This window comes from Sprattus sprattus (genome assembly GCF_963457725.1).
Source record: "Sprattus sprattus genome assembly, chromosome: 1".
Classification (NCBI taxonomy): domain Eukaryota; kingdom Metazoa; phylum Chordata; class Actinopteri; order Clupeiformes; family Clupeidae; genus Sprattus; species Sprattus sprattus.
In genome coordinates this window covers 8,294,439-8,311,938 of record NC_137920.1, presented here as the reverse complement: position 1 = coordinate 8,311,938, position 17,500 = coordinate 8,294,439, and positions in this window count along the sequence as shown.

Below are 17,500 nucleotides of genomic sequence, written 5' to 3'. Positions count from 1 at the left end.
TTTTATAAATTCAAAAGGGATGGTAGTTACTAAGGGGATGTTTTTACTGATGCAAAGGGATGATGGTAGTTACCAAGGGGATGTTTTTATAAATGCAAAAGGGATGGTAGTTACTAAGGGGATGTTTTTACTGATGCAAAGGGATGATGGTAGTTACTAAGGGGATGTTTTTACTGATGCAAAGGGATGATGGTAGTTACCAAGGGGATGTTTTTACTGATGCAAAGGGATGATGGTAGTTACTAAGGGGATGTTTTTACTGATGCAAAGGGATGATGGTAGTTACCAAGGGGATGTTTTTATAAATGCAAAAGGGATGGTAGTTACTAAGGGGATGTTTTTACTGATGCAAAGGGATGATGGTAGTTACTAAGGGGATGTTTTTATAAATGCAAAAGGGATGGTAGTTACTAAGGGGATGTTTTTACTGATGCAAAGGGATGATGGTAGTTACTAAGGGGATGTTTTTACTGATGCAAAGGGATGGTAGTTACCAAGGGGATGTTTTTACTGATGCAAAGGGATGATGGTAGTTACTAAGGGGATGTTTTTACTGATGCAAAGGGATGATGGTAGTTACCAAGGGGATGTTTTTACTGATGCAAAGGGATGATGGTAGTTACCAAGGGGATGTTTTTATAAATGCAAAAGGGATGGTAGTTACTAAGGGGATGTTTTTACTGATGCAAAGGGATGATGGTAGTTACTAAGGGGATGTTTTTACTGATGCAAAGGGATGATGGTAGTTACCAAGGGGATGTTTTTATAAATGCAAAGGGATGATGGTAGTTACCAAGGGGATGTTTTTACTGATGCAAAAGGGATGGTAGTTACTAAGGGGATGTTTTTACTGATGCAAAGGGATGATGGTAGTTACCAAGGGGATGTTTTTATAAATGCAAAAGGGATGGTAGTTACTAAGGGGATGTTTTTACTGATGCAAAGGGATGATGGTAGTTACCAAGGGGATGTTTTTATAAATGCAAAAGGGATGATGGAAGTACGAAGGGGATGTTTTTACTGATGCAAGTGTAACGGACTCTTACCAGCCCGCTACAATAATTATAAATAAAAATGTCTATCGTATAAGAACATGCAGCGGAGTCGTGGGCACAATCAGTCATCAGTTTATTCGTCAGCAGTAATTGGCGATCACACACACAAGGGTAGCAATGCTGATATCCCTGTCTCAGACTTCAAGGTAAGAGTATGGAAGTTTATTAGACTCTTTATTCAAATGGCAATGCATTTGTCAAATGGCAATTCAATGTGCAAAGTGACAATGCAATCCGCAATTCAAATGGCAAACCAGTTGTCAAATGGCAATTCAATGTGCAAATGACAATGCAATCCGCAATTCAGTTTGTATTATTTTGAATAAATATTTGAATGAACGCTTATTGCATTGCATTTCATATTGACACGGTTTTTTCGACTCTTTATTCAAATGAAAATGCATTTTTCAATTGGCAATTCAATGCGCAAAGTGACAATGCAATCCGCAATTCAAATGGAAAAGCAGTTGTCAAATGGCAATTCAATGTGCAAATGACAATGCAATCCGCAATCCAGTTTGTATTATTTTGAATAACAATTTGAATGAGAGCTTATTGCATTAAATTTCATATTGACATGGTCTTTTCGACTCTTTATTCAAATGGAAATTCAATGTAGTAGCTGAACAGCGCCCCCACTATATTGCATTAGCATTTACTTGTCATCACGCTCTTTTTGTTGCAAAATTCAAATGAAAATGCAATCTGTCAGTCGCCCCATCAAGGCGGGTCCCTACCCCTATTAGGCGTATTTAGTCACGTGACCAATATCCATGACAACAACCCTTGACGGCCATGTTGGGGTCCATGTACGGCACTGTTTTGCAGTGTTTTATACCGCTATTCTCAAGAAGCTCTTATTTTCTCTTCTCTTCTCTTCAAGTCTAACTCCACGTTTCCATTGGGACGAATTATCGGCAGGCGGTATTTCGCCTAGGGGTCGTGGTCAGAAAAAAAACATGTTTGGCTGTCATGTAGCGAGTGTCAAGTAGCAAGCTCGGCTGCAGTGCAGCGCTTATAGCATTTTAGCAGCTATCTTCTACATTGATCTCCAATTAAAGTTTAGGCAGCAAGCTAACCATAACGGTCGAGAGCTTAATTAAAGACCTACAATATTCTGTTTGCCCTGACAGTGTTCGTATAGTATATTAACAACAAACCGAGTCGATGTAGACTTATAAAAGTTGTGTAAACACCTTAATTCACATACAAATATTTCCAGTTTTAACAGACTCCCGAGAGCCAGGATTAGCAGCTATCTTCTACATTCGGTCTTCGGCAGTTCCTCTACGATACATTTTTCTAAAGAACAACTTATTGTTTTGAACTGTTGTATTGTTTTGTGTTATGCTGTATATTTTGAGGAATACGTGTAAGCACAGTGACACTTAACTTCCCCGCAACCTTGACCACAGCAGTCACAACTACAAACGAAATCCGGAGTAGCATGTAAGAATTCATTAACTGCATGTTTTTCATGTGTGCATCCATGTTCAGTGGCAGGTGAGGTGAAGTTGAAAAGCTTTGGGTTACACATATTTCTGATAAGGGAATGTGAAGGCTGGGCAGGTTTTGAAGAACTGTCCTGTTTAGCGATCGAAGCCCCAATTCTCTCGGCTCTGTGTTTGAAAAATGAACCACCCATTGCCTGGTCTCTTGTGTCCTCCTCAATTACTTCCATGTCAGTGACAGAAAATTGTATGTTCGTTTTTGATTAAAAGATGATTACTTGGCCCAAAAAAGCTGATTCTGATTCTTCTGACATTTAATACATGGACCCCATGTTGAGGTTCACACTAACATATCACGTGACTGACATCACGTGGATATTGATATGTTGCGGATTGCGGTCCGTGGATCTTCTGGCCAATCGATTTTCGTTTTAAAACCAGGAAATGGAAAAAGGATAACGAGCCGTCTCCCGTCTCCCGTCTCGGAGTCGGGAAATGGGAAACGAGGAACGAACCTATTTCCCATTTCCCATTTATTTTCCAAACGGGGAACGGGTCGTTTTCTGTGGTTCGTGTGCGTGGTTATGAATGGAAATTCGGGTAAATAAAAACGGGCAATTTTCCATCACTGATTTTGCATTAATATGACCCGGAACTTGATGTCTTTTGTCAGTGTCTGTTAATCATGGCTACCGTTGATGAAGTTGTGAGCAACAAGTGTCCGAGAATAGTACACCATCAGCGGACTGGCCCCGAGCTGCTAGACCCTTGTCTCCATCCTCCACAGGCACCAGGATGTGAGCAACAAGTGTCCGAGAATAGTACACCATCAGCTGACTGGCCCCGAGCTGCTAGACCCCTGTCTCCATCCTCCACTGGCACCTGGATGTGAAGATAATGTGTCCGAGGACAGTGCACCATCAGCGGACTGGCCCCGAGCTTCTAGGCCCTTGTTTTCATCCTCCACAGGCACCGGGATGTCAAAAATATGTGTCCGAGGACAGAGCACCATCCACGGACTCTCTATGAGCTTCCAGGCCCTTGTTTTCAACCTCCACAGGCACCGGGATGTCAGAAATATGTGTCCGCCAAAGATGCACCATCAACTGACTCTCTACGAGCTTCTAGGCCCTTGTCTCAGAACCAGTCCCGGGTCATATTAATGCAAAATCAGTGATGGAAAATTGCCCCTGTTTTTATTTACCCGAATTTCCATTCATAACCACGCACACGAACCACAGAAAACGTTCGAAACGTTTTGAAATCGGAAATCGGAAATGCGAAATAGGTTCGTTCCTCGTTTGCCATTTTCCGACTCCGAGACGGGAGACGGGAGACGGCTCGTTATCCGTTTTCCATTTCCTGGTTTTAAAACGAAAATCGATTGGCCAGAAGATCCACGGACCGATTGCATTGCCACTTTGCCATTTGAATAAAGAGTCGAAAAGACCGTGTCAATATGAAATGCAATGCAATAAGCGCTCATTCAAATTGTTATTCAAAATAATACAAACTGAATTGCGGATTGCATTGTCATTTGCACATTGAATTGCCATTTGACAACTGGTTTGCCATTTGAATTGCGGATTGCATTGTCACTTTGCGCATTGAATTGCCAATTGAAAAATGCATTGCCATTTGAATAAAGAGTCGAAAAAAACGTGTCAATATGAAATGCAATGCAATAAGCGTTCATTCAAATTTTTATTCAAAATAATACAAACTGAATTGCGGATTGCATTGTCATTTGCACATTGAATTGCCATTTGACAACTGGTTTTCCATTTGAATTGCGGATTGCATTGTCACTTTGCGCATTGAATTGCCATTTGACAAATGCATTGCCATTTGAATAAAGAGTCTAATAAACTTCCATATAAGAGAGGCTACCAATGAAATGTATGTAGTCTACCAAAGGCTAACCACTTAATTACAGCCTACCGTCTACAATACTAGAAGTAAAACGAGATCGTATAGTGTATGTTTAAGTGAAAGATGAAACCATAGACATAAACATATGACAGATTATAGTAAGTATAAATATTCACAACACATACAGGCTCAATATACCTGCATCACAGCAGTAATTGGCGGTCACACGCAAGGGTAGCAATGCTGGTATCTACACAACAATGAATTAGCCAGTTCGCACCCACAACATTTATAACTTGGATGTATTTAACGTCGCTAATTTGCATATCTAACCTAATGCAAATAGCGGAGGTGATAACCGACAGTCTTATATCACACAAAAAACACATGGGAAACTCTGAAAAATCCATAATACTATGTAAAGTATTGTTGTATTGATGCAAAGGTGATGGTAGTTACGAAGGGTATGTTTTTATTGATGCAAGAGTGATGGTAGAAGTACGAAGGGCATGTTTCCGTCCACATATGTCCAGGGGAAAGGCATCACTCCGCCTCACCGATCAGTTACCGCCATCTAGTGGTGTAGTGGTCCCTGGAGAAGTGGGCATACTCTTCATTTTTTTAAGCAGCCCATATAGCACAGGAGAACGCCATGTTTTGAGAAGTTGGTATACACAATGCTGACTGAATAAAAGTGGGTATTCTCCGTATACCTGCGTATACCCTGGACTACACTACTGCCGCCATCACCCTCACCATAGGCTACTTTCCGGTAGACGTCATTTCGACCCTTTTGTGTAGTACGGCACTAGGGCCTTATACATGTGCCACTGAGATCAGATCAGTTTATCGTATCGTATTCGCGTGTAGGTGTGAAGATTTTCAAGGGAAACGGCTCTTGTCGTTACCTGTATACATGTGCAAAATGTAAAGCGGTTACATTGCCTCGGGCATGCGCAAAGACCACGGAGATGTGCTCCCACCTGGTTTGTTTACTAACAACATCAACGTGGATCCGCATCGGGCACAGGCAGTGTGGTGGCTTAAAGTTCCCTTCTTTCTATCAGCATATAGTGCTTAATATTTTCTTTGAATAACCACTCTCGGATGGAAAGAAAACGAGTCTACGCGTGGATGTGTTTCAACAACGGTAGAAAACTGTGTTTGCTCCGTCTTTTACTGGACTCATAATTATATGACAGTGGTATTAGTTACAGTTGAGACACCCGAAATAACTTGCATGCGCAGCAATCCTGAGACGTGATTTTTAGTTTGCACATGAATACTAACGTCTTCTTTGATCCCAGGAAATTTGAGCACATAACCCATCTCCCTTACGGAGATATTGGCGAAAGTTAACCTACTTCATTGCAAACGTCTAGTTTTTCAAACGTGTCTAGTTTTTGTGCAGTAGTGAATAGAGTCTCAGTCTACTACACCATACATAGCATATCATGTTTGTAGAAAATGATTAAGGTGCAACAAATGCCAATAAGCATATTTCAATTAAATGATTCACATTGCAAGCAAAATGGTGCGGCTGGAGCACAGGGAGGGACAACGGTGACGCAGTTTGGATGTAGCGACAAACATTTATGTGCTGTAACAAACAGTGTTAACCAGTATGTGAGTAACGTGGCTTTTATTAAAACATAGCGTGTGTAATGTGTAGCTATTTCATTCCGTTTATTAACCTTTCCGGCTGTCTGTATTACTAGCCAGCAGCAGACGTAACGGAAAGGGAGCATTTTACTCCCCGGCAATCTCTCTACAAACTTCCATACAGACGCGGGATCAGCAGAGGAAAATCTACTTTCCTTTTGGGAGAAACCAGGCCAGTCGTTCCCACGACTACAGCACCTTGCAAAACGAATTATATGCGTTCCAGCAACAGGTGCTGCGAGTGAGCGCTCCTTCAGTGCAGCAGGGCGCGTTATAGAAGCCAGGCGAGAGCGCCTGAATCCTGACACTGTAGATGCTATTTTATTCCTGCATAGTGCTAAGACAAATTCTAAATAGAACGAAGGTTAGGCATATCAGCAGAGGTATATTTTGGTTACATTAGGATGGCTACGTTTATAGCTTGCGTTTTGGGCGCACCACAATGCCAAGAAGTTTGTCGCGACTGTAATGGCATATTTCATTGTGGGGGTGATTGATAGTTTAAGGCTTACGAGACACGGTGTTTTCTGATGTTTTACTGAGTCCTCTCTGTCTCTTTCACACACACACACACACACACACACACTAACGGAAGCAAAAAAGGTTTAAATTAAGTGACATCCCTCAAATGTCGCGTCTCCCGCAAACCTGCAAGCTATGAGTCAGCTGTCAGTATTGGAAGAAGCCTTAACGTCGAAGATGAAACTTCCTGGGTTATTTTGTTTCGTTAGGCTATTAGTTATATTTTAAAACAGCCAGTCATTGTAGCCTACCACTCATGGAATAAGGAATTTCAAAGAGATGATGGAGTGAACTTTCTAGCCTCCTGTCACCGTCTCCCCCCAGTCACGCACGGCCTCCCCCATGACACATCGGCCTGATTTGACACGCCCTTTTGTAAGACGAATTAACGTGGTAAACCACCTCTCTCGAAAGGCTCAGACGATCGGCGGAAAAACTAACGGTTTACATCTAGACCCCTTATACATGAGGCAATTGTAACACGCTCGCGAGTTTCTATCGTGGTAGGCGCAATGTAACCGCTTTACATTGACGCATGTATAAGGGGCTACTGGCAACATCCCCTGGTGAACACGTCTGCTGATCTGACCACGAAGATGGCTTAAATCGGTTAACCCATCTATCCTGCGGCAGTCTAGTCAGATGGGTTCTATGGCAATGTTCCGACAGCCCGCTGTTCTGAAAATGTGAACACAACAACGTGAACCACTATAGCCCACATGCACATCCCAATGAATTGAACACACAATCATAAACGTATAAACGTATTTACTTCACAAGTGAACTTTACGTAATTCAGATAATTATTATACACACATGGCATTTGCATCGCGATGATAAAAATATACTTAAAAATACTTTTATGATTGCCAACGCATGCATGTGTTGTCAGTGCTTGACACGATCTGCATAATGTCCTGCGACAATCTGCCGGTGATTTACTTTGCACGTATGGTACCCCATATTCAAAACCAGAGTAGGTTAAGTTAACAAATATTGCCACCTGCCTGAGAGGGAGAGGGAGAGAAAGAGAGAGAGAGAGAGAGAGAGAGAGAGAGAGGGAGAGAGAGAGATAGAGAGAGAGTGAGAAAGAGAGAGAGAGTGAGAGAGAGAGAGAGAGGGAGAGAGAGAGATAGAGAGAGAGTGAGAAAGAGAGAGAGAGAGTGAGAGAGAGGGAGAGAGAGAGAGGGGGAGAGAGAGAGAGAGAGTGAGAGAGAGAGAGAGAGAGAGAGAGAGAGAATTTTTTGAATTTTAATAATCCTTTATTACAAAAAACATCTGTTTTACCTTACATCTTAAAACATCTCAAAACCACCATAACAAAAGAAAACAGAAAGAAAAACTACAAATAAACTCTTATAAAAAGCAAAGTGCAAACACTAGTTCCCCATTGATCACAGAACACACTGCCCCCTTATAAGACCACACACTTTCAAATCCATCAAGATTTCCTGTGGAAGTATAAAATGAAAACTCCATTATTACTCTTGTTCTAATGAGTCTAAATAAAACAGTTAACACATCAGTGTCCGAGTCTTGTTCTATTTTGTTCTTTCTACTAATGTAGACCGCCATTTTTGCGTTACCTAAAATAAAATTGATCAATTCTCCTTTTGATTTGTTCATTTTGCTATATTTAAAACCAAGAATGAACATTTGTTTTAAAAAAATGTCGTCAAAAGCCTTAAAAAAGCTGTGCAAAAAATCAAACAATGGGCATGTAGAACCTGATAATGTAATAATTTCCTGATAACGTAATAACCCTGATAATGTAATAAAAAATCCCTCATAAGTCCCTAAAAGATGTAATAAAACCTGATAATGTAATAATACCCCGATAATGTAATAAAGTGCAGGTTAGCCTCAATTTTGCAAAACCTGATAATGTAATAATTACCTGATATTGTAATAACTTTGGTTGGTGCTGTTGCATCAGGTCTCCAGTTTCAGAGGTCCAAACAGTGAAGCTGTCCAGAGACCTGCTGCTTCACTATTAGCAGATACAGTATATATTTTATATGATTGCGAATGCACAATTTGTACAATGGTGAAAGGGATATTCAGTGGTAATCAACTAATAGAGAAATAATGAGAACATTTTGGTATGTTATAGACCGGCAGCTAATGGGCACATAGAACATTGAGTTTCTAAGTCCTCATTGATCATCAATAGCTGACATTTCGCTATTTGATTCATATCAAATTCTCTTTTGATTTTGTGTGGCAATGTCCCTTAAAAATTACACTGTACCAGGCCAATCAAATCGTCTTTTGTCATTCGTCAGTCGCTCGGATTGGTTGTAGCGCCATTCCTATTGTGTGGCATTGCGTGCAGAGGCAACTTAACAGACAACCGTTAATCCCGCCCACACTGAAAATCGTGTTGTGCCAGACCCTTGTACAGCTTCTTGCTGTACAGGTTTGGCTTGCGAGGCTAAAGGCCTATACCATTGGGATCAAAATATGAGCAAAACAATAGTGGGTGGTTGTCTACACAGCATCACTACTTGGTCTGAATAACTGGTGTCCCAACATTTCAGCACTGACCAAAGTTTTTACAATATCAGGAATTTATTACATTATCAGGTTCTGCAAAATTGAGGCTAACCTGATAATGTAATAACTTCCCATTAATGTAACATTTTATTACATTATTGGTATGGCGATTGTTACATTATTGGGAAATGCACTTTATTACATTATTGGGATATTATTACATTATCAGGTTTTATTACATCTTTTAGGGACTTATGAGGGATTTTTTTATTACATTATCAGGGTTATTACGTTATCAGGAAATTATTACATTATCAGGTTCTACAGGGCATAATCTTACACACTTCAAAAACGCATGAAATACGGTCTCCCTTTCTTTGCAAAAAGGACAGTCCTGAGTGACCTCTGGATTTATAACAGAAATAAAAGAATTCACTGCCACTATTCCCTGCAACACCCTCCATTGCAAATCCCCCATCCTTTTTGTTAATGGCAGCTTGTACAGTGCTCTCCATTCCGGCTTAACATTACTTGCTAGGGCTAACACACTTCGCCAGGGTGTATCGACTCTGGAGCTTAGCCACTTCTTATTTAATACTTTCACACAATTTCTGTACATAACATTACCGCTGACTTCGTCGAAGTCCATTTTCACTAAGTCAGTAGAATCATCCACTTCTGGGAACAAAAGTAATTTAGGGAAAGGGTCAGTGTGATCCGGAACTATCAGACCCTTTCCATAAGCCTTCAGTAGGTTTTGTTCCTCTGGTGTGAGGGCATTCCTTAGCCTCTGTAAAATCTGTCCCATTACACGCATTGATCTGAGTCCCATCCGACTCATCATTTCCTCAACATTTTTTAGTTTGTGTCCACATAGGTTTACAATTTCATGCAGAGTTATTACTCCTGTCTGACAAAGTCTTGTGTTTAAAGCAGGGCTGCCACCAGTTATGTCCAGCCTTGCCCCATTTATCACAGGCTCATTTAAAAGCCAATGTACAGATACATCCTCGTCATCTTCCTCTTCATTCCTTTGTACCTTAAATAAAATCCACACTTTGAAAAGTCCTTTGTAAAAACCAGGTAATCCCATTGTGTCCACTTTAGCAGGGTCCATTAAAAACAAGGATTTATCCTGTCCCAATCCTCCCACAGTGCGTAGGATTGTATTTGCCACTCCTCTCCAGGTCAGTTTCTCTGGCCCTGTGAGAAGCCTCTGAATGAAATGCATTCTGAAAGCTGCACCTCTACTAGCCAAGTGCACGATTCCTTGTCCTCCCTCATCTCTAGGAAGATATAAAACGCTTTGAGGAAACCAATGCAGTCGGTCCCAAAAGAAATCAATTAAAAGTGCTTGTACATTGGCCAATAGGTTTGGCGGTGGATCCAAGACAGCCAAACGATGCCATAAAAAAGATGCTACCAAGTTATTTATAATCAGACAGCGTCCCCTGTATGACATCTGTGGTAAAAGCCATGTCCATTTCTTTAACCGTCCCTTTACTTTCTCAAGAATTCCATCCCAATTCTTTTTAACCATATTCTCATCCCCAAGAAAAACCCCAAGATATTTAAATCCCCCCTTTTTCCATTTCAACCCCTCTGGGAGTTTTGGCAAATCATCTGTCCAATTGCCCATCTGAATTGCCTCACTTTTACCCCAATTCACTTTTGCAGAGGATATTCGTCCAAATTTGTGTGATACTTGAATCAATGTGTCAACATCACTTTGACTATTTACCACCACCACCACATCATCAGCATAGGCAGAGAGGGAAAAAACATTATCACAGTTTGGCAAGGACAACCCCGACATTTTAGACCTTAATTTGTGTAGAAAAGGCTCTATTGCCATGGAATAGAGCATTCCAGACAAGGAACAACCTTGTCTCACACCCCTGCAAGCTTTAAAAGGGGAACACAAACTACCATTCACTTTCAATACACTTTCAATGTTATTGTACAACATTTTAACATTACGAATAAACCCTTCATTAAAACCAAAAACCTCTAAAACCCTCCATAAATAATTATGCTCAACTCGATCAAACGCCTTTTCCTGATCCATGAACACAAAGCCAAATTCCTTTTTCATGCTATTAGATATTTCAATAACATCTCTTATAAGTACAATATTATCAAAAATGGACCGCTCAGGAACACAGTATGTTTGGTCTATGTTTATGATTTGTCCAATCTCTTTAGCCAACCTGGTAGCCAATACTTTTGACAGGATTTTCACATCCGTGCATAACAGCGATACTGGACGCCACTGCTTTAGGTCAGTCAGGTCGCCTTTCTTTGGCAACAGGGTTAACACTGCCCTTCGACAGCTCAGAGGTAGCATCCCCTTCTCAAAACTGTCATTTAAGACTTCCAGGAGATCCTTCCCCACCACTGGCCAAAAACCCTTGAAGAACTCAACAGGTAGTCCATCAATTCCCGGCGCCCGTCCATTTTCCATACACATCAGCGCAGAGTAAAGTTCCTTAAGCGACAGGCCTCCGTCCAATTTCTCTGCTGAAACTTCTGAAAGCTGTGGCAGTCCATTGAGGAAATCATCCTCCTGCTCCTGCTCCCTGACCCATTCGCTTTTAAAAAGATCAGAATAAAAACATCTGGCACGTTTCCTTATTTCAGCTGGCTTTTTTAAAAGTTCTCCAGTCTCTGAGCGCACAGCATGAATTATCTTCTTCCTTCCATTTTTTTTTTCCAAATTAAAAAAATATTTAGATGGAGCATCCATTCCATAAACATTTTGTATTCTTGAGCGGACCAATGCTCCCTGAGCTTTTCTGCCCAACATATCCTCCAATTTTTTCTTTTTTTCTTTAAGAATATCCATACTCTCCAAATTCCCTGTGTTATCCACTACTTCCTGTAGGTCTAAAATTTCGTTCTCTATTAATATCATGGATCTGGCTAAGTCTCTAGTAACATTAAAAGTGTATTTCTGACACAAATGTCTAATTTGCGCCTTTGCAACATCCCACCATTGCTGTAATGAGGGAAATAACGGTTTCTCAAACCTCATACTTTCCCAAAAAACACAAAAAGCATCTTTAAACACTTTATCCTCTAGTAGCATCTTATTAAAATGCCAATATGCACTTTTTGGTTTGACAGCGGTTTTAAATATGACACAACTGACCATGCAATGGTCTGAAAAACCAACAGGGCTAATAAAAGACGTTCGAAATGCACTAAAACAATGCTTAAAACAATAAATACGATCTAGCCTAGCCATTGATACATAATTATCACAACAATGGGTCCAACTGTATTGTCTCTGCTTCTTATGAAAAGCTCTCCAAGTATCAATTAAATCATAATTTTCAATTAATTCAACAAAACGTTTGCGTGAGGCAGCATGAGGTTCTGCATGATTGCGGTCTAGAACATCAGCAGTGCAATTAAAATCCCCACCCAAAAACAGAAAATCAGTACTATTGCATGTATTAAGAAGATCACTGAGCTTATCCAAAAAAACCATCCTCTCTACAGCTAATGTAGGAGCATAAACACAAATAAAAACAAACACTTCATTTTCAAATACAGCTTTAACTTTCAACAGTCTTCCTTCAACCACCTCTTCTACATCATATGAAAATGGAAGGAAAGACTTTGCAAAGATTACAGCGACACCTCCACTTAACGATGTATTGTGACTTTGTATGACAAGCCCATCCCACTCTTTCACCCAATCCACTTCATTTTTTGTGTTACTATGAGTCTCTTGTACTAAGAAAACATCAATATTTTTCTGTCTACTCAGTTCAAAAAAATCGGCTCTTTTCTTTTGATCTCTGGCTCCATTCAGATTTAAGGTAGCAACTCTTACTTCAGCCATTTCAAAAAAAGAGATAAACCAGAAAACATAAAAGAAATTACTGTACTTCATCATCAGAAGGCTCTCCTTTCCTCAATTTATATACAATTTTTTTCAAGCGAAACATTTCTTGCTCTGTGAACCCTTCTCCATCAGAGGTTTTCATTAGATATTTTGCATCGTTTATAAATTGCTGTTTGTTTGCAAAAAACTCATCTAACTTCACATTTCTTTGATGTTTGGTGGTCTGAAGGAAATGGCTAATCTCCTTTAATGAATAGACCACCACTAAAGGTGTATAATTGTCCTGCGAGCTTGAGTCAGTTGAGTAGCCATCACTCTCCATGACACTTTCATCATTTTGTGAATTGTCAATTTCCGTTTTCGACTGTTTATTCCCTCTGTGCTGGCTGCGCAACTTTCTCTTACTTTTAGGAACTTTAAATGTGTTTTCCTCTGTTTGCATATCAGTTAGTTCCTCCTCCACTTGTTTAGTCTCAGTATGTGTCATGCTTTTTTCCTCTACCTCAGCCTCTGCTAGATTGCACTGCGGAGCCTCCACTGTAACCACTGTCTCCGCCCCTTCAGAAACAGCGGTCTCCGCCAACAAAACAATTCCATTAACTTCCACCTCAGCATTCACTACCAAAGTCTCCACTTCCTCAACACCAGTTTCAGGGACTTTATTAGAATGAGACTCTGTCGATTCTTTGCCACCAACGTTTTCCTCCACTGGCTCACTCAACTTCGCCTCCGACTCTACACCACCAGCGGTTGCAGCAGCAGCAGCAGACATGTCGGGTTGCGTGGCTTCCCCGCTGTTCCCATTCACATCGGCAGACTCACCAGTTGGAGCTCTCTTATCTTTTTTATTCATACAATTGCGATACAAGTGCCCCACTCGCCCACACCCGAAACATCTCATGGTTTCAGATGTCGCATACACAAAATAATCAAAACCCTCAACATTGAATTTAAAAACCGCATTGAAATCGCAGTCCTGCTTAAGCACCATATGCACCTGTCGCCTAAACGACACGACATGGCTCAACAATTCAGATTTACATCCCACCAGAACTTTTTTAACCTGTGACACCACTTTACCATACTTAGTTAATTCCCCGAGTAATAAATCATCACTTAGAAACGGCGGGACATTAGAAAGTGTTATCTTCCTAGTAGGACTACTAAGAGGAAGCACCGACACATGCTGACCATCGATTTCAATACCAGTCTGAACGACTTCAAAAGCCTTCGCAATACTACTCACAAAGATAACGATTGCATTATTCATCCTAGAAGCAGATACAACATTAACATGTCCAATCACATTTCCAACCGATAAACTGCATTGTTCAACGGTAACTTTCGAATCGATCTTAATTCCATGGCGTCTCGTAAGACAATCAAGATTTATTTTAGGAGTCGCCATCCCTACCAGCTAGAATAGCTGGCAGCAGACTCTCCCAACTACACTACACTACCCTAAAACGTATCCTCTTACTAACAGATGTTTCAATCAGAAAAAAGGACAGAAAAGTTAGAATAGTTAGAACACTCACAACACGACCTCACACGAACTCCAGTCTCTCACCACGCGCACTCACTGTCACTTCCGCATCCACTCAGACAGGAAAGAGAGAGAGAGAGAGAGAGAGAGAGGGAGAGAGAGAGATAGAGAGAGAGTGAGAAAGAGAGAGAGAGTGAGAGAGAGAGAGAGAGAGAGAGAGGGGGAGAGAGGGGGAGAGGGAGAGAAAGAGAGAGAGAGAGAGAGAGAGAGAGAGAGAGAGGGAGAGAGAGAGATAGAGAGAGAGTGAGAAAGAGAGAGAGAGAGAGAGAGAGAGAGAGAGAGAGAGAGAGAGAGAGATAGAGAGAGAGTGAGAAAGAGAGAGAGAGTGAGAGAGAGAGAGAGAGAGAGAGAGAGAGGGGGAGAGAGGGGGAGAGGGAGAGAGGGAGAGAAAGAGAGAGAGAGAGAGATTTTTGATTTTATAAAAACCTTTATTTGGGTACCCCAATCAGGCCCCTCTCATACAAAGTACATTATATTCCACAAATTAAACACAAGGCTAAATTATTGCAACACCAGCGCAAATAATAACTCATCATTGAACACAGAACACAGAGCACCCTGATAACACCACAGATCTTCAAACACCTCAATTGCACTCATCAACTTATAAAAATGAAAATCAATCAAAATCCTGGACTTCATTAAGTTCTTGAAAACATGAATAACATCCCCTGGTTTCTGTTGAACCATGTTCTTCCTGCTCAAGTACACTGCAAGCTTAGCTTGCCCAATTGTAAAGTTTATCAGTTGACATTTTGATCTCTCCATCCTATTGTACGTGAAACCAAGGATGAAGCCCTGCTTGGTGAACACTGTCCCCAAAGAAAAAAACATTGCACTTAACATACCAAACAAAGCACCTAGTCTGAAACATTCCATGAAGCAGTGAAAAATTGTCTCTCTTTCCAGGCAGAAAGGGCACCTGTCACATATTGCAGAGTTCATTGAAGATGTTAGGGCATTTACTGCAATGGCCCCATGCAAAATCCTCCATTGTAGGTCGCCCGTTCTTTTATTAAGTGGAGCCTTGTAAATAGTTCTCCACACTGGTTTAGTTTCGTCTTTGATACCAAGCCTCGCCCTCCACACTGTGTCCATTCTACCCTTCAAAGAGTTCTTGTTTAGCACCTTAACTAGGTTTCTATACAACACCTTCCCTGTAACAGAAAAAAAATCACACATTTCTAGCTCTTCAAAGTCTAGCAGGGGATTTGTGTGACTTGTTTCGAGCAGAGCAGGTGAGATTTCGATGCTTGGAAACACATCATTGTCATCACAGACAGCACTGCCTTTGGCATAATCCTCCAGAAGCCTTCTCTCCTGGAGGCTGAGAACACCAGCAAGCTTGGAAAGAAATCTTCCCACATACCTCATGGATTTTATCCCCAGGAAAGAAGCCACTGCTTGGGAATTCTTTAAATCGCCACCCGCCATGTCGACAATGTGGCGCAGTTGAAAAGCTTTTTGGGTGCGGAGCAAATCTGTAAGACCGGGCACGCCCACCCCAGACACGTCCAGTCGAGCCCCAAACACAATGGGCTCTTCCAGAAGCCAATGCAGGGAGGATTGTGCATCACACCACCTATGAGTAAACAGTCCCCATACCTTGAACAGGCTTGTGTAAAATGCTGGTAATCCACCGTAAGAAAGTTTCTTATTATCCATCTGGAAAAGAGCAATGTCCAGACCCATACCACCGATTCCACGTAGGATACTATGGGCTAGGGGTCTCCACACCAGATCACTCGGTCCGGCCAGCAGCTTCTGGATGAACTGCAGCCGGTAGGCATCTCTCCTGTTGGCCAGGTTTACAAGTCCTTGTCCCCCATCCTCCTTCGAGAGAAAGAGAACTGCTTGGGGGACCCAATGCAGCTTGTCCCAGAAAAAGTTCACCATCTCCCTTTGTAAGTTTTCAATGAGACTGACAGAAGGTTCAACACATGCAAATTTGTGCCAAAGTGCAGAGGCCACCAAGTTATTAATGATGAGCGTGCGTCCCCTGTAAGACAACTGAGGAAGCAGCCACTTCCATTTCTCCAGACGTCCTTTAACCTTGTCCAAAACCCCCTCCCAGTTCTTTTGAACAGTAGTGTCATCACCCAAGAAAATCCCAAGGTACTTCAAACCCCCCTTTTTCCAAGACAGGCCCCCCGGTAGCACTGGGCGTTTCCCTCTCCACTCTCCAAGCAAGAGAGCTTCGCTTTTCCCCCAGTTCACCCTTGCAGAGGACAGCAGCTGGAATTCATGTACAGTACTTTCTAACAGTTGTAAATCCTCCTCATCATTCACAAAAACAATTACATCGTCTGCATAAGCAGACAAAAAAAAACAGTCATTGCAATATGGCACAGAAAGGCCTTTCAGGTTAGTGCGCAGGTTATGGAGAAGTGGCTCTATGGCAATAGAGTATAACATCCCCGACATTGGACACCCCTGCCTTACCCCCCTTTTAACTTTAAAAGGAGCACTGAGGCCGCCATTCACCTTAACAATGCTTTCGATGTCATGATACATAGTTTTGACCATTGAGCTAAACCCCACACTGAAGCCCAAAGACTCCAATGTATGCCACAAGTATTGGTGCTCTACCCGATCGAAAGCCTTCTGCTGGTCTAAGGAAATCAGCCCAGCATTTATCCCCAGACTTCCAGACACTGTCAACAAATCTCTGATTAAGGCAATATTATCAAAGATAGAGCGGTCAGGTATGCAGTACGACTGATCAGAATGTACCACTTGTGCCAACACTTTTTTCAGTCTCATCGCCAGTGCTTTGGACAGGATTTTATACTCAGTACACAGAAGAGAGACAGGGCGCCAGTTGCCTATGTCCTGCAGATTCCCTTTCTTGGGCAGCAGTGTTATGACCGCCCTTCGACAGCTAAGAGGTAGTGAGCCACTTTTCAGACTTTCGCTGAGCACTGATAGGAGGTCACGTCCAATGGTGGACCAGAAAGCCTTATAGAACTCAACGGGTAAGCCGCAAATTCCGGGACTCTTCCCGTTTGACGTGCTCATAAGAGCCTGCTCAAGTTCCAGTAGC